The sequence below is a fragment of the Mirounga angustirostris genome, unplaced genomic scaffold (genome assembly GCF_029215605.1).
Source record: "Mirounga angustirostris isolate CCGP_5_RB_7025 unplaced genomic scaffold, mMirAng1.0.hap1 SCAF_3, whole genome shotgun sequence".
Classification (NCBI taxonomy): Eukaryota; Metazoa; Chordata; class Mammalia; order Carnivora; family Phocidae; genus Mirounga; species Mirounga angustirostris.
The window spans coordinates 82,225,834-82,244,567 of record NW_026991711.1 but is presented as its reverse complement, the minus strand read 5'-3'; positions in this window follow the sequence as shown (position 1 = coordinate 82,244,567).

Below are 18,734 nucleotides of genomic sequence, written 5' to 3'. Positions count from 1 at the left end.
CTAAAGCACGGTTTCGCTACCGTGTTGTTTCTTCGAGTTCGAACGTTAACAATAGGGCTTCCATGTAAAAGTGAGGCCGCAGTGCGAGCTTCATGAAACAAGTGGGGAGTCGTGTGCTGCCTTCTGCCAGGGCCTGAGTCTCATTCGGAACCTGCCTCCCGACTCCCTTGCTGTGCTCTCACGCATGCACACAGCAAACTGCTTCCAGCCTCAGGAAGGCCTAATTTCGCTGAAGGAGGAATTCTCCTCACACCTGTTCCTTCGACTTCAGTGCTTGGTATCGGCCTGCAGGCACACACGGGGCAACGGTACTAGCCTCGTAAACAAAGAGTGAGGTGACAGCTTCCTTCTGCACCGGCCTCTTTCTCAGTCCAGTTTACGTATGGAACCTATCCCGAGGCTCTCACCCACAGTGCAGAGTAAAGTGCTTCCTCTCACAGACCTTGAAACAAGTGGGGAGTGGTGCTCTGCCTTCTTGCGGAGCCTGAGTCTCACACGGTCATTGTTTTGGGACTCCCTTGCAGTTCTCTCACGCATGCACACAGCAAAATGCTTCTAGCCTCACGAAGGCCTCTTTTCGCTGAAGCAGGAATTCTCTACAGCCTTGTTCCTTCGACTTAGGTGCTTGGCCCTCGGCCTACAGGCACACACGGGGCAACGGTACTAGCCTCGTAAACAAGGAGTGAGGTGACAGCTTTCTTCTGCACCGGCCTCTTTCTCCATCCAGTTTACGTATGGAACCCACCCCAGGCTCTCACCCACAGTGCAGAGTAAAGTGCTTCCTCCCACAGATCATGAAACAAGTGGGGAGTGGTGCTCTGCCTTCTTCTGGAGCCTGGGTCTCACACGGACAATGTTTTGGGACTCCCTTGCAGTGATCTCACGCATGCACACAACAAAATGCTTCCAGCCTCAGGAAGGACTCTTTTCGCTGACGCAGGAATTCTCTACAGACTTGTTCCTTCGACTTAGGTGCTTGGCTTTAAGCCTGCAGGCACACACGGGGCAACGGTACTAGCCTCGTAAAGATGGAGGGAGGTGACAGCTTCCTTCTGCAGCGGCCTGTTTCTCCATGGAGTTTACGTATGGTACCCGTCCCCAGGGTCTCCCCCACAGTGCAAACTGCTTCCTCCCACAGAGAGGTCGACGGTAGCCAAAGCACGGTTTCTGTACACTGTTGTTTCTAAGAGGTAGTACGCAAGCGATTTGACTTCCATGCAGAGGTTGGGCTGCAGTGCTAGCTTCATGAAACAAGTGGGCAGTCGTGCGCTGCCTTCTCTCGGGGCCTGAGTCTCCCACGGGAAATGGTTTGGGACTCAGTTGCAGTGCGCTCACGCATGCACACAGCAAGATGCGTCCACTCTCAGTCATGGCTCCTTTAGCCGAAGCAGGAATTCCCTACAGACTTGTTCCTTTGACTTAGGCGGTTGGCTTTCGGCCTGCAGGCACACCCGGGGCAAGAGTACCGGCCTCCTCAACAAGAGGTGAGTTGAGAGAGGCCTTCCGTACCGGCCTCGTTCTCGCTCCATTTCACGTATGGGACCCTTTCCCCGGTCTCTCCTATACGAGCACTGTGACATTCCTCTGGCTTCAGGAACGGCAATGTTAACTAAAGCGCAGGAACTCTCTAGCATTGATGTTTCGTGTTAGTAGGCCGGCAACTAGGCATCCAGGCACACAAGGCAAAGCACGGCGAATCTCCTAACACAACAGGTGAGTCGACAGCAGCCTTCCTTACAGGCCTGCTTCTCACTCCGGATTCCGTTTAGGTTCCATGTCGCATGCTTTCACAGAAACACACACGAGATGAAGTTCACGCTCAGGAAGGGCGATCTGTGCTGAGGCACGGGTTCTCTAGAGTTTTGTTCCTTTGCGTTGGGTGGACGGCCCTTAGGACTCCACGCACACGCGGGAGAGCCGACCTAGGTTCCTGAAACAAGAGTTGAGTCGACGGGTGCCTTCTCTGCCCATGCTTATTTCTCCCTCGGAATTCTACTGGGACTCACTCCCCACATTTGCCCTGAAGCAGAGTTCAAAATGCTGCCAACCTCTGGGGAGGCAGATGAACTGAAGCTGGGATTCTTTACTGCCTTCTTTCCGCCAAATCAGTTTGGAGCCCTTAGCATTCCTAGGCACACATGGAGCAGTAAGGGTTAGCTTCAGGTAACAAGAGCTGAGTCGAGAGGTGCCTTCTGGCCCCGACATCTTCTCCCTCGGTTTCACCTGAGGAACGCGTTCCCCAGGCTCTCACCCACGGTAGCCCGGAAACTGCTTCTTCCCTCAGAGAGGTGGATGGTAGCTAAAGCACGGTTTCGCTACCGTGTTGTTTCTTCGAGTTCGAACGTTAACAATAGGGCTTCCATGTAAAAGTGAGGCCGTAGTGCGAGCTTCATGAAACAAGTGGGGAGTCGTGTGCTGCCTTCTGCCAGGGCCTGAGTCTCATTCGGAACCTGCCTCCCGACTCCCTTGCTGTGCTCTCACGCATGCACACAGCAAACTGCTTCCAGCCTCAGGAAGGCCTAATTTCGCTGAAGCAGGAATTCTCTATAGACCTGTTCCTTCGACTTAAGTGCTTGGCTTTCGGCCTGCAGGCACACACGGGGCAACGGTACTAGCCTCGTAAACAAGGAGTGAGGTGACAGCTTCCTTCTGCACCGGCCTCTTTCTCCGTCCAGTTTACGTATGGAACCCATCCCCAGGCTCTCACCCACAGTGCAGAGTAAAGTGCTTCCTCCCATACACCATGAAACAAGTGGGGAGTGGTGCTCTGCCTTCTTGCAGAGCCTGAGTCTCACACGGACAATGTTTTGGGACTCCCTTGCAGTGCTCTCACGCATGCACACAGCAAAATGCTTCCAGCCTCAGGAAGGCCTCTTTTCGCTGAAGCAGGAATTCCCTACAGTCTTGTTCCTTCGACTTAGGTGCTTGGCGTGAGGCCTGCAGGCACAAAAGGCGCACCGGTACTAGCCTCGTCAACAAGGAGTGAGGTGATAGCTTCCTTCTGCACCGGCCTGTTTCTCCATCGAGTTTACCTATGGAACCCGTGCCCAGGCTCTTACCCACAGTGCAGGGTAAAATGCTTCCTCCCACAGACCATGAAACAAATTGGGAATCGTGCTCTGGCTTCTTCCGGTGCCTGAGTCTCACACGGACAATGTTTTGGGACTCCCTTGCAATTCTCTCATGCATGCACACAGCAAAATGCTTCCAGCCTCAGGAAGGCCTCTTTCCGCTGAAGCAGGAAGTCTCTACAGACTTGTTCCTTCGTCTTAGGTGCTTGGATTTAGGCCTGCAGGCACACACGGGGCAACGGTACTAGCCTCGTATAGAAGGAGGGAGGTGACAGCTTTCTTCTGCACCGGCCTCTTTCTCCATCCAGTTTACGTATGGAACCCACCCCAGGCTCTCACCCACAGTGCAGAGTAAAGTGCTTCCTCCCACAGACCATGAAACAAGTGGGGAGTGGTGCTCTGCCTTCTTGTGGAGCCTGAGTCTCACACGGACAATGTTTTGGGACTCCCTTGCAGTGATCTCACGCATGCACACAACAAAATGCTTCCAGCCTCAGGAAGGCCTCTTTTCGCTGAAGCAGGAATTCTCTACAGACTTGTTCCTTCCACTTAGGTGCTTGGCTTTAGGCCTGCAGGCACACACGGGGCAACGGTACTAGCCTCGTAAACAAAGAGTGAGGTGACAGCTTCCTTCTGCACCGGCCTCTTTCTCAGTCCAGTTTACGTATGGAACCCATCCCGAGGCTCTCACCCACAGTGCAGAGTAAAGTGCTTCCTCTCACAGACCTTGAAACAAGTGGGGAGTGGTGCTCTGCCTTCTTGCGGAGCCTGAGTCTCACACGGTCATTGTTTTGGGACTCCCTTGCAGTTCTCTCACGCATGCACACAGCAAAATGCTTCTAGCCTCACGAAGGCCTCTTTTCGCTGAAGCAGGAATTCTCTACAGCCTTGTTCCTTCGACTTAGGTGCTTGGCCCTCGGCCTACAGGCACACACGGGGCAACGGTACTAGCCTCGTAAACAAGGAGTGAGGTGACAGCTTCCTTCTGCACCGGCCTCTTTCTCAGTCCAGTTTACGTATGGAACCCATCCCGAGGCTCTCACCCACAGTGCAGAGTAAAGTGCTTCCTCTCACAGACCTTGAAACAAGTGGGGAGTGGTGCTCTGCCTTCTTGCGGAGCCTGAGTCTCACACGGTCATTGTTTTGGGACTCCCTTGCAGTTCTCTCACGCATGCACACAGCAAAATGCTTCTAGCCTCACGAAGGCCTCTTTTCGCTGAAGCAGGAATTCTCTACAGACTTGTTCCTTCCACTTAGGTGCTTGGCTTTAGGCCTGCAGGCACACACGGGGCAACGGTACTAGCCTCGTAAGGATGGAGGGAGGTGACAGCTTCCTTCTGCACCGGCCTGTTTCTCCATGGAGTTTACGTATGGAACCCGTCCCCAGGGTCTCCCCCACAGTGCAAACTGCTTCCTCCCACAGAGAGGTCGACGGTAGCCAAAGCACGGTTTCTGTACACTGTTGTTTCTAAGAGGTAGTACGCAAGCGATTTGACTTCCATGCAGAGGTTGGGCCGCAGTGCTAGCTTCATGAAACAAGTGGGCAGTCGTGCGCTGCCTTCTCCCGGGGCCTGAGTCTCCCACGGGAAATGGTTTGGGACTCAGTTGCAGTGCGCTCACGCATGCACACAGCAAGATGCGTCCACTCTCAGTCATGGCTCTTTTAGCCGAAGCAGGAATTCCCTACAGACTTGTTCCTTTGACTTAGGCGGTTGGCTTTCGGCCTGCAGGCACACCCGGGGCAAGGGTACCGGCCTCCTCAACAAGAGGTGAGTTGAGAGCGGCCTTCCGTACCGGCCTCTTTCTCGCTCCATTTCACGTATGGGACCCTTTCCCCGGTCTCTCCTACACGAGCACTGTGACATTCCTCTGGCTTAAGGAACGGCAATGTTAACTAAAGCGCAGGAACTCTCTAGCATTGATGCTTGGTGTTAGTAGCCCGGCAACTAGGCATCCAGGCACACAAGGCAAAGCACGGCGAATCTCCTAACACAACAGGTGAGTCGACAGCAGCCTTCCTTACAGGCCTGCTTCTCACACCGGGTTCCGTTTAGGTTCCATGTCGCATGCTTTCACAGAAACACACACGAGATGAAGTTCACGCTCAGGAAGGGCGATCTGTGCTGAGGCACGGGTTCTCTAGAGTTTTGTTCCTTTGCGTTGGGTGGACGGCCCTTAGGACTCCACGCACACGCGGGAGAGCCGACCTAGGTTCCTGAAACAAGAGTTGAGTCGACGGGTGCCTTCTCTGCCCATGCTTATTTCTCCCTCGGAATTCTACTGGGACTCACTCCCCACATTTGCCCTGAAGCAGAGTTCAAAATGCTGCCACCCTGTGGAGAGGCAGATGAACTGAAGCTGGGATTCTTTACTGCCTTCTTTCTGCCAAATCAGTGTGGAGCCCTTAGCATTCCTAGGCACACATGGAGCTGTAAGGGTTAGCTTCAGGTAACAAGAGCTGAGTCGAGAGGTGCCTTCTGGCCCCGACATCTTCTCCCTCGGTTTCACGTGAGGAACGCGTTCCCCAGGCTCTCACCCACGGTAGCCCGGAAACTGCTTCTTCCCTCAGAGAGGTGGATGGTAGCTAAAGCACGGTTTCGCTACCGTGTTGTTTCTTCGAGTTCGAACGTTAACAATAGGGCTTCCATGTAAAAGTGAGGCCGCAGTGCGAGCTTCATGAAACAAGTGGGGAGTCGTGTGCTGCCTTCTGCCAGGGCCTGAGTCTCATTCGGAACCTGCCTCCCGACTCCCTTGCTGTGCTCTCACGCATGCACACAGCAAACTGCTTCCAGCCTCAGGAAGGCCTAATTTCGCTGAAGGAGGAATTCTCCTCACACCTGTTCCTTCGACTTCAGTGCTTGGCTTTCGGCCTGCAGGCACACACGGGGCAACGGTACTAGCCTCGTAAACAAAGAGTGAGGTGACAGCTTCCTTCTGCACCGGCCTCTTTCTCAGTCCAGTTTACGTATGGAACCCATCCCGAGGCTCTCACCCACAGTGCAGAGTAAAGTGCTTCCTCTCACAGACCTTGAAACAAGTGGGGAGTGGTGCTCTGCCTTCTTGCGGAGCCTGAGTCTCACACGGTCATTGTTTTGGGACTCCCTTGCAGTTCTCTCACGCATGCACACAGCAAAATGCTTCTAGCCTCACGAAGGCCTCTTTTCGCTGAAGCAGGTATTCTCTACAGCCTTGTTCCTTCGACTTAGGTGCTTGGCCCTCGGCCTACAGGCACACACGGGGCAACGGTACTAGCCTCGTAAACAAGGAGTGAGGTGACAGCTTTCTTCTGCACCGGCCTCTTTCTCCATCCAGTTTACGTATGGAACCCACCCCAGGCTCTCACCCACAGTGCAGAGTAAAGTGCTTCCTCCCACAGATCATGAAACAAGTGGGGAGTGGTGCTCTGCCTTCTTCTGGAGCCTGGGTCTCACACGGACAATGTTTTGGGACTCCCTTGCAGTGATCTCACGCATGCACACAACAAAATGCTTCCAGCCTTAGGAAGGCCTCTTTTCGCTGAAGCAGGAATTCTCTACAGACTTGTTCCTTCGACTTAGGTGCTTGGCTTTAGGCCTGCAGGCACACACGGGGCAACGGTACTAGCCTCGTAAAGATGGAGGGAGGTGACAGCTTCCTTCTGCACCGGCCTGTTTCTCCATGGAGTTTACGTATGGAACCCGTCCCCAGGGTCTCCCCCACAGTGCAAACTGCTTCCTCCCACAGAGAGGTCGACGGTAGACAAAGCACGGTTTCTGTACACTGTTGTTCCTAAGAGGTAGTACGCAAGCGATTTGACTTCCATGCAGAGGTTGGGCCGCAGTGCTAGCTTCATGAAACAAGTGGGCAGTCGTGCGCTGCCTTCTCTCGGGGCCTGAGTCTCCCACGGGAAATGGTTTGGGACTCAGTTGCAGTGCGCTCACGCATGCACACAGCAAGATGCGTCCACTCTCAGTCATGGCTCTTTTAGCCGAAGCAGGAATTCCCTACAGACTTGTTCCTTTGACTTAGGCGGTTGGCTTTCGGCCTGCAGGCACACCCGGGGCAAGGGTACCGGCCTCCTCAACAAGAGGTGAGTTGAGAACGGCCTTCCGTACTGGCCTCTTTCTCGCTCCATTTCACGTATGGGACCCTTTCCCCGGTCTCTCCTATACGAGCACTGTGACATTCCTCTGGCTTCAGGAACGGCAATGTTAACTAAAGCGCAGGAACTCTCTAGCATTGATGCCTGGTGTTAGTAGCCCGGCAACTAGGCATCCAGTAGGAAAAGGCAAAGCACGGCGAATCTCCTAACACAACAGGTGAGTCGACAGCAGCCTTCCTTACAGGCCTGCTTCTCACACCGGGTTCCGTTTAGGTTCCATGTCGCATGCTTTCACAGAAACACACACGAGATGAAGTTCACGCTCAGGAAGGGCGATCTGTGCTGAGGCACGGGTTCTCTAGAGTTTTGTTCCTTTGCGTTGGGTGGACGGCCCTTAGGACTCCACGCACACGCGGGAGAGCCGACCTAGGTTCCTGAAACAAGAGTTGAGTCGACGGGTGCCTTCTCTGCCCATGCTTATTTCTCCCTCGGAATTCTACTGGGACTCACTCCCCACATTTGCCCTGAAGCAGAGTTCAAAATGCTGCCACCTTGTGGAGAGGCAGATGAACTGAAGCTGGGATTCTTTACTGCCTTCTTTCTGCCAAATCAGTGTGGAGCCCTTAGCATTCCTAGGCACACATGGAGCTGTAAGGGTTAGCTTCAGGTAACAAGAGCTGAGTCGAGAGGTGCCTTCTGGCCCCGACATCTTCTCCCTCGGTTTCACGTGAGGAACGCGTTCCCCAGGCTCTCACCCACGGTAGCCCGGAAACTGCTTCTTCCCTCAGAGAGGTGGATGGTAGCTAAAGCACGGTTTCGCTACCGTGTTGTTTCTTCGAGTTCGAACGTTAACAATAGGGCTTCCATGTAAAAGTGAGGCCGCAGTGCGAGCTTCATGAAACAAGTGGGGAGTCGTGTGCTGCCTTCTGCCAGGGCCTGAGTCTCATTCGGAACCTGCCTCCCGACTCCCTTGCTGTGCTCTCACGCATGCACACAGCAAACTGCTTCCAGCCTCAGGAAGGCCTAATTTCGCTGAAGGAGGAATTCTCCTCACACCTGTTCCTTCGACTTCAGTGCTTGGCTTTCGGCCTGCAGGCACACACGGGGCAACGGTACTAGCCTCGTAAACAAAGAGTGAGGTGACAGCTTCCTTCTGCACCGGCCTCTTTCTCAGTCCAGGTTACGTATGGAACCCATCCCGAGGCTCTCACCCACAGTGCAGAGTAAAGTGCTTCCTCTCACAGACCTTGAAACAAGTGGGGAGTGGTGCTCTGCCTTCTTGCGGAGCCTGCGTCTCACACGGTCATTGTTTTGGGACTCCCTTGCAGTTCTCTCACGCATGCACACAGCAAAATGCTTCTAGCCTCACGAAGGCCTCTTTTCGCTGATGCAGGAATTCTCTACAGCCTTGTTTCTTCGACTTAGGTGCTTGGCCCTCGGCCTACAGGCACACACGGGGCAACGGTACTAGCCTCGTAAACAAGGAGTGAGGTGACAGCTTCCTTGTGCACCGGCCTCATTCTCCGTCCAGTATACGTATGGAACCCATCCCCAGGCTCTCACCCACAGTGCAGAGTAAAGTGCTTGCTCCCACAGACCTTGAAACAAGTGGGGAGTGGTGCTCTGCCTTCTTGAGGAGCCTGAGTCTCACTTGGACAATGTTTTGGAACTCCGTTGCAGTTCTCTCACGCAGGCACACAGCAAACTGCTTCCAGCCTCAGGAAGGCCTATTTTCGCAGAAGCAGGAATTCTCTACAGACTTGTTCCTTCGACTTAGGTGCTTGGCTTTAGGACTGCAGGCACGCACGGGGCAAAGGTACTAGCCTTGTAAAGAAGGAGAGAGTTGACAACTTCCTTCTGCACTGGCCTGTTTCTCCATGGAGTTTACGTATGGAACCCGTCCCCAGGGTCTCCCCCACAGTGCAAACTGCTTCCTCCCACAGAGAGGTCGACGGTAGCCAAAACACAGTTTCTGTACACTGTTGTTTCTAAGAGGTAGAACGCAAGCGATTTGACTTCCATGCAGAAGTGGGGCCGCAGTGCTAGCTTCATGAAACAAATGGGGAGTCGTGTGCTGCCTTCTGACAGGGCCTGAGTCTCATAAGGAACCTGCCCCCGGACTCCCTTGCAGTGCTCTCACGCATGTACACAGCAAAATGCTTCCAGCCTCAGGAAGGCCTAATTTCGCTGAAGGAGGAATTCTCCTCAGACCTGTTCCTTCGACTTCAGTGCTTGGCTTTCGGCCTGCAGGCACACACGGGGCAACGGTACTAGCCTCGTAAACAAAGAGTGAGGTGACAGCTTCCTTCTGCACCGGCCTCTTTCTCAGTCCAGTTTACGTATGGAACCCATCCCGAGGCTCTCACCTACAGTGCAGAGTAAAGTGCTTCCTCCCACACACCATGAAACAAGTGGGCAGTGCTGCTCTGCCTTCTTGCGGAGCCTGAGTCTCACACGGACAATGTTTTGGGACTCCCTTGCAGTGCTCTCACGCATGCACACAGCAAAATGCTTCCAGCCTCAGGAAGGCCTCTTTTCGCTGAAGCAGGAATTCCCTACAGTCTTGTTCCTTCGACTTAGGTGCTTGGCGTTAGGCCTGCAGGCACAAAAGGGGCAACGGTACTAGCCTCGTTAACAAGGAGTGAGGTGACAGGTTCCTTCTGCACCGGCCTGTTTCTCCATCGAGTTTACCTATGGAACCCGAGCCTAGGCTCTTACCCACAGTGCAGGGTAAAATGCTTCCTTCCACACACCATGAAACAAATTGGGAGTCGTGCTCTGGCTTCTTCCGTGGCCTGAGACTCACACGGACAATGTTTTGGGACTCCCTTGTAGTTCTCTCACGCATGCACACAGCAAACTGCTTCCAGCCTCAGGAAGGCCTCTTTTCACTGAAGCAGGAATTCTCTGCAGACTTGTTCCTTCGACTTAGGTGCTTAGCTTTAGGCCTGCAGGCACACACGGGGCAAAGGTACTAGCCTCGTAAAGAAGGAGGGAGTTGACAGCTTCCTTCTGCACCGGCCTGTTTCTCCATGGACTTTACGTATGGAACCCGTCCCCAGGGTCTCCCCCACAGTGCAAACTGCTTCCTCCCACAGAGAGGTCGACGGTAGCCAAAGCACGGTTTCTGTACACTGTTGTTTCTAAGAGGTAGAACGCAAGCGATTTGACTTCCATGCAGAAGTGGGGCCGCAGTGCTAGCTTCATGAAACAAGCGGGGAGTCGTGTGCTGCCTTCTGCCAGGGCCTGAGTCTCACTCGGAACCTGCCTCCGGACTCCCTTGCAGTGTTCTCACGCATGCACACAGCAAAATGCTTCCAGCCTCAGGAAGGCCTAATTTCGCTGAAGGAGGAATTCTCCTCAGACCTGTTCCTGCGACTTAAGTGCTTGGCATTCGGCCTGCAGGCACACACCGGGCAACGGTACTAGCCTCGTAAACAAGGAGTGAGGTGACAGCTTTCTTCTGCACCGGCCTCTTTCTCCATCCAGTTTACGTATGGAACCCACCCCAGGCTCTCACCCACAGTGCAGAGTAAAGTGCTTCCTCCCACAGACCATGAAACAAGTGGGGAGTGGTGCTCTGCCTTCTTGTGGAGCCTGAGTCTCACACGGACAATGTTTTGGGACTCCCTTGCAGTGATCTCACGCATGCACACAACAAAATGCTTCCAGCCTCAGGAAGGCCTCTTTTCGCTGACGCAGGAATTCTCTACAGACTTGTTCCTTCGACTTAGGTGCTTGGCTTTAAGCCTGCAGGCACACACGGGGCAACGGTACTAGCCTCGTAAAGATGGAGGGAGGTGACAGCTTCCTTCTGCACCGGCCTGTTTCTCCATGGAGTTTACGTATGGTACCCGTCCCCAGGGTCTCCCCCACAGTGCAAACTGCTTCCTCCCACAGAGAGGTCGACGGTAGCCAAAGCACGGTTTCTGTACACTGTTGTTTCTAAGAGGTAGTACGCAAGCGATTTGACTTCCATGCAGAGGTTGGGCCGCAGTGCTAGCTTCATGAAACAAGTGGGCAGTCGTGCGCTGCCTTCTCTCGGGGCCTGAGTCTCCCACGGGAAATGGTTTGGGACTCAGTTGCAGTGCGCTCACGCATGCACACAGCAAGATGCGTCCACTCTCAGTCATGGCTCTTTTAGCCGAAGCAGGAATTCCCTACAGACTTGTTCCTTTGACTTAGGCGGTTGGCTTTCGGCCTGCAGGCACACCCGGGGCAAGGGTACCGGCCTCCTCAACAAGAGGTGAGTTGAGAGCGGCCTTCCGTACCGGCCTCGTTCTCGCTCCATTTCACGTATGGGACCCTTTCCCCGGTCTCTCCTATACGAGCACTGTGACATTCCTCTGGCTTCAGGAACGGCAATGTTAACTAAAGCGCAGGAACTCTCTAGCATTGATGTTTCGTGTTAGTAGGCCGGCAACTAGGCATCCAGGCACACAAGGCAAAGCACGGCGAATCTCCTAACACAACAGGTGAGTCGACAGCAGCCTTCCTTACAGGCCTGCTTCTCACTCCGGGTTCCGTTTAGGTTCCATGTCGCATGCTTTCACAGAAACACACACGAGATGAAGTTCACGCTCAAGAAGGGCGATCTGTGCTGAGGCACGGGTTCTCTAGAGTTTTGTTCCTTTGCGTTGGGTGGACGGCCCTTAGGACTCCACGCACACGCGGGAGAGCCGACCTAGGTTCCTGAAACAAGAGTTGAGTCGACGGGTGCCTTCTCTGCCCATGCTTATTTCTCCCTCGGAATTCTACTGGGACTCACTCCCCACATTTGCCCTGAAGCAGAGTTCAAAATGCTGCCAACCTCTGGGGAGGCAGATGAACTGAAGCTGGGATTCTTTACTGCCTTCTTTCTGCCAAATCAGTGTGGAGCCCTTAGCATTCCTAGGCACACATGGAGCTGTAAGGGTTAGCTTCAGGTAACAAGAGCTGAGTCGAGAGGTGCCTTCTGGCCCCGACATCTTCTCCCTCGGTTTCACGTGAGGAACGCGTTCCCCAGGCTCTCACCCACGGTAGCCCGGAAACTGCTTCTTCCCTCAGAGAGGTGGATGGTAGCTAAAGCACGGTTTCGCTACCGTGTTGTTTCTTCGAGTTCGAACGTTAACAATAGGGCTTCCATGTAAAAGTGAGGCCGCAGTGCGAGCTTCATGAAACAAGTGGGGAGTCGTGTGCTGCCTTCTGCCAGGGCCTGAGTCTCATTCGGAACCTGCCTCCCGACTCCCTTGCTGTGCTCTCACGCATGCACACAGCAAACTGCTTCCAGCCTCAGGAAGGCCTAATTTCGCTGAAGCAGGAATTCTCTATAGACCTGTTCCTTCGACTTAAGTGCTTGGCTTTCGGCCTGCAGGCACACACGGGGCAACGGTACTAGCCTCGTAAACAAGGAGTGAGGTGACAGCTTCCTTCTGCACCGGCCTCTTTCTCCGTCCAGTTTACGTATGGAACCCATCCCCAGGCTCTCACCCACAGTGCAGAGTAAAGTGCTTCCTCCCATACACCATGAAACAAGTGGGGAGTGGTGCTCTGCCTTCTTGCGGAGCCTGAGTCTCACACGGACAATGTTTTGGGACTCCCTTGCAGTGCTCTCACGCATGCACACAGCAAAATGCTTCCAGCCTCAGGAAGGCCTCTTTTCGCTGAAGCAGGAATTCCCTACAGTCTTGTTCCTTCGACTTAGGTGCTTGGCGTGAGGCCTGCAGGCACAAAAGGCGCACCGGTACTAGCCTCGTCAACAAGGAGTGAGGTGATAGCTTCCTTCTGCACCGGCCTGTTTCTCCATCGAGTTTACCTATGGAACCCGTGCCCAGGCTCTTACCCACAGTGCAGGGTAAAATGCTTCCTCCCACACACCATGAAACAAATTGGGAATCGTGCTCTGGCTTCTTCCGGTGCCTGAGTCTCACACGGACAATGTTTTGGGACTCCCTTGCAATTCTCTCATGCATGCACACAGCAAAATGCTTCCAGCCTCAGGAAGGCCTCTTTCCGCTGAAGCAGGAAGTCTCTACAGACTTGTTCCTTCGTCTTAGGTGCTTGGATTTAGGCCTGCAGGCACACACGGGGCAACGGTACTAGCCTCGTATAGAAGGAGGGAGGTGACAGCTTTCTTCTGCACCGGCCTCTTACTCCATCCAGTTTACGTATGGAACCCACCCCAGGCTCTCACCCACAGTGCAGAGTAAAGTGCTTCCTCCCACAGACCATGAAACAAGTGGGGAGTGGTGCTCTGCCTTCTTGTGGAGCCTGAGTCTCACACGGACAATGTTTTGGGACTCCCTTGCAGTGATCTCACGCATGCACACAACAAAATGCTTCCAGCCTCAGGAAGGCCTCTTTTCGCTGAAGCAGGAATTCTCTACAGACTTGTTCCTTCCACTTAGGTGCTTGGCTTTAGGCCTGCAGGCACACACGGGGCAACGGTACTAGCCTCGTAAGGATGGAGGGAGGTGACAGCTTCCTTCTGCACCGGCCTGTTTCTCCATGGAGTTTACGTATGGAACCCGTCCCCAGGGTCTCCCCCACAGTGCAAACTGCTTCCTCCCACAGAGAGGTCGACGGTAGCCAAAGCACGGTTTCTGTACACTGTTGTTTCTAAGAGGTAGTACGCAAGCGATTTGACTTCCATGCAGAGGTTGGGCCGCAGTGCTAGCTTCATGAAACAAGTGGGCAGTCGTGCGCTGCCTTCTCCCGGGGCCTGAGTCTCCCACGGGAAATGGTTTGGGACTCAGTTGCAGTGCGCTCACGCATGCACACAGCAAGATGCGTCCACTCTCAGTCATGGCTCTTTTAGCCGAAGCAGGAATTCCCTACAGACTTGTTCCTTTGACTTAGGCGGTTGGCTTTCGGCCTGCAGGCACACCCGGGGCAAGGGTACCGGCCTCCTCAACAAGAGGTGAGTTGAGAGCGGCCTTCCGTACCGGCCTCTTTCTCGCTCCATTTCACGTATGGGACCCTTTCCCCGGTCTCTCCTACACGAGCACTGTGACATTCCTCTGGCTTAAGGAACGGCAATGTTAACTAAAGCGCAGGAACTCTCTAGCATTGATGCTTGGTGTTAGTAGCCCGGCAACTAGGCATCCAGGCACACAAGGCAAAGCACGGCGAATCTCCTAACACAACAGGTGAGTCGACAGCAGCCTTCCTTACAGGCCTGCTTCTCACACCGGGTTCCGTTTAGGTTCCATGTCGCATGCTTTCACAGAAACACACACGAGATGAAGTTCACGCTCAGGAAGGGCGATCTGTGCTGAGGCACGGGTTCTCTAGAGTTTTGTTCCTTTGCGTTGGGTGGACGGCCCTTAGGACTCCACGCACACGCGGGAGAGCCGACCTAGGTTCCTGAAACAAGAGTTGAGTCGACGGGTGCCTTCTCTGCCCATGCTTATTTCTCCCTCGGAATTCTACTGGGACTCACTCCCCACATTTGCCCTGAAGCAGAGTTCAAAATGCTGCCACCCTGTGGAGAGGCAGATGAACTGAAGCTGGGATTCTTTACTGCCTTCTTTCTGCCAAATCAGTGTGGAGCCCTTAGCATTCCTAGGCACACATGGAGCTGTAAGGGTTAGCTTCAGGTAACAAGAGCTGAGTCGAGAGGTGCCTTCTGGCCCCGACATCTTCTCCCTCGGTTTCACGTGAGGAACGCGTTCCCCAGGCTCTCACCCACGGTAGCCCGGAAACTGCTTCTTCCCTCAGAGAGGTGGATGGTAGCTAAAGCACGGTTTCGCTACCGTGTTGTTTCTTCGAGTTCGAACGTTAACAATAGGGCTTCCATGTAAAAGTGAGGCCGCAGTGCGAGCTTCATGAAACAAGTGGGGAGTCGTGTGCTGCCTTCTGCCAGGGCCTGAGTCTCATTCGGAACCTGCCTCCCGACTCCCTTGCTGTGCTCTCACGCATGCACACAGCAAACTGCTTCCAGCCTCAGGAAGGCCTAATTTCGCTGAAGGAGGAATTCTCCTCACACCTGTTCCTTCGACTTCAGTGCTTGGCTTTCGGCCTGCAGGCACACACGGGGCAACGGTACTAGCCTCGTAAACAAAGAGTGAGGTGACAGCTTCCTTCTGCACCGGCCTCATTCTCAGTCCAGTTTACGTATGGAACCCATCCCGAGGCTCTCACCCACAGTGCAGAGTAAAGTGCTTCCTCTCACAGACCTTGAAACAAGTGGGGAGTGGTGCTCTGCCTTCTTGCGGAGCCTGAGTCTCACACGGTCATTGTTTTGGGACTCCCTTGCAGTTCTCTCACGCATGCACACAGCAAAATGCTTCTAGCCTCACGAAGGCCTCTTTTCGCTGAAGCAGGAATTCTCTACAGCCTTGTTCCTTCGACTTAGGTGCTTGGCCCTCGGCCTACAGGCACACACGGGGCAACGGTACTAGCCTCGTAAACAAGGAGTGAGGTGACAGCTTTCTTCTGCACCGGCCTCTTTCTCCATCCAGTTTACGTATGGAACCCACCCCAGGCTCTCACCCACAGTGCAGAGTAAAGTGCTTCCTCCCACAGATCATGAAACAAGTGGGGAGTGGTGCTCTGCCTTCTTCTGGAGCCTGGGTATCACACGGACAATGTTTTGGGACTCCCTTGCAGTGATCTCACGCATGCACACAACAAAATGCTTCCAGCCTTAGGAAGGCCTCTTTTCGCTGAAGCAGGAATTCTCTACAGACTTGTTCCTTCGACTTAGGTGCTTGGCTTTAGGCCTGCAGGCACACACGGGGCAACGGTACTAGCCTCGTAAAGATGGAGGGAGGTGACAGCTTCCTTCTGCACCGGCCTGTTTCTCCATGGAGTTTACGTATGGAACCCGTCCCCAGGGTCTCCCCCACAGTGCAAACTGCTTCCTCCCACAGAGAGGTCGACGGTAGCCAAAGCACGGTTTCTGTACACTGTTGTTCCTAAGAGGTAGTACGCAAGCGATTTGACTTCCATGCAGAGGTTGGGCCGCAGTGCTAGCTTCATGAAACAAGTGGGCAGTCGTGCGCTGCCTTCTCTCGGGGCCTGAGTCTCCCACGGGAAATGGTTTGGGACTCAGTTGCAGTGCGCTCACGCATGCACACAGCAAGATGCGTCCACTCTCAGTCATGGCTCTTTTAGCCGAAGCAGGAATTCCCTACAGACTTGTTCCTTTGACTTAGGCGGTTGGCTTTCGGCCTGCAGGCACACCCGGGGCAAGGGTACCGGCCTCCTCAACAAGAGGTGAGTTGAGAGCGGCCTTCCGTACTGGCCTCTTTCTCGCTCCATTTCACGTATGGGACCCTTTCCCCGGTCTCTCCTATACGAGCACTGTGACATTCCTCTGGCTTCAGGAACGGCAATGTTAACTAAAGCGCAGGAACTCTCTAGCATTGATGCCTGGTGTTAGTAGCCCGGCAACTAGGCATCCAGGCAGAAAAGGCAAAGCACGGCGAATCTCCTAACACAACAGGTGAGTCGACAGCAGCCTTCCTTACAGGCCTGCTTCTCACACCGGGTTCCGTTTAGGTTCCATGTCGCATGCTTTCACAGAAGCACACACGAGATGAAGTTCACGCTCAGGAAGGGCGATCTGTGCTGAGGCACGGGTTCTCTAGAGTTTTGTTCCTTTGCGTTGGGTGGACGGCCCTTAGGACTCCACGCACACGCGGGAGAGCCGACCTAGGTTCCTGAAACAAGAGTTGAGTCGACGGGTGCCTTCTCTGCCCATGCTTATTTCTCCCTCGGAATTCTACTGGGACTCACTCCCCACATTTGCCCTGAAGCAGAGTTCAAAATGTTGCCACCTTGTGGAGAGGCAGATGAACTGAAGCTGGGATTCTTTACTGCCTTCTTTCTGCCAAATCAGTGTGGAGACCTTAGCATTCCTAGGCACACATGGAGCTGTAAGGGTTAGCTTCAGGTAACAAGAGCTGAGTCGAGAGGTGCCTTCTGGCCCCGACATCTTCTCCCTCGGTTTCACGTGAGGAACGCGTTCCCCAGGCTCTCACCCACGGTAGCCCGGAAACTGCTTCTTCCCTCAGAGAGGTGGATGGTAGCTAAAGCACGGTTTCGCTACCGTGTTGTTTCTTCGAGTTCGAACGTTAACAATAGGGCTTCCATGTAAAAGTGAGGCCGCAGTGCGACCTTCATGAAACAAGTGGGGAGTCGTGTGCTGCCTTCTGCCAGGGCCTGAGTCTCATTCGGAACCTGCCTCCCGACTCCCTTGCTGTGCTCTCACGCATGCACACAGCAAACTGCTTCCAGCCTCAGGAAGGCCTAATTTCGCTGAAGGAGGAATTCTCCTCACACCTGTTCCTTCGACTTCAGTGCTTGGCTTTCGGCCTGCAGGCACACACGGGGCAACGGTACTAGCCTCGTAAACAAAGAGTGAGGTGACAGCTTCCTTCTGCACCGGCCTCTTTCTCAGTCCAGGTTACGTATGGAACCCATCCCGAGGCTCTCACCCACAGTGCAGAGTAAAGTGCTTCCTCTCACAGACCTTGAAACAAGTGGGGAGTGGTGCTCTGCCTTCTTGCGGAGCCTGCGTCTCACACGGTCATTGTTTTGGGACTCCCTTGCAGTTCTCTCACGCATGCACACAGCAAAATGCTTCTAGCCTCACGAAGGCCTCTTTTCGCTGAAGCAGGAATTCTCTACAGCCTTGTTTCTTCGACTTAGGTGCTTGGCCCTCGGCCTACAGGCACACACGGGGCAACGGTACTAGCCTCGTAAACAAGGAGTGAGGTGACAGCTTCCTTGTGCACCGGCCTCATTCTCCGTCCAGTATACGTATGGAACCCATCCCCAGGCTCTCACCCACAGTGCAGAGTAAAGTGCTTGCTCCCACAGACCTTGAAACAAGTGGGGAGTGGTGCTCTGCCTTCTTGAGGAGCCTGAGTCTCACTTGGACAATGTTTTGGAACTCCGTTGCAGTTCTCTCACGCAGGCACACAGCAAACTGCTTCCAGCCTCAGGAAGGCCTCTTTTCGCAGAAGCAGGAATTCTCTACAGACTTGTTCCTTCGACTTAGGTGCTTGGCTTTAGGACTGCAGGCACGCACGGGGCAAAGGTACTAGCCTTGTAAAGAAGGAGAGAGTTGACAACTTCCTTCTGCACTGGCCTGTTTCTCCATGGAGTTTACGTATGGAACCCGTCCCCAGGGTCTCCCCCACAGTGCAAACTGCTTCCTCCCACAGAGAGGTCGACGGTAGCCAAAACACAGTTTCTGTACACTGTTGTTTCTAAGAGGTAGAACGCAAGCGATTTGACTTCCATGCAGAAGTGGGGCCGCAGTGCTAGCTTCATGAAACAAATGGGGAGTCGTGTGCTGCCTTCTGACAGGGCCTGAGTCTCATAAGGAACCTGCCCCCGGACTCCCTTGCAGTGCTCTCACGCATGTACACAGCAAAATGCTTCCAGCCTCAGGAAGGCCTAATTTCGCTGAAGGAGGAATTCTCCTCAGACCTGTTCCTTCGACTTCAGTGCTTGGCTTTCGGCCTGCAGGCACACACGGGGCAACGGTACTAGCCTCGTAAACAAAGAGTGAGGTGACAGCTTCCTTCTGCACCGGCCTCTTTCTCAGTCCAGTTTACGTATGGAACCCATCCCGAGGCTCTCACCTACAG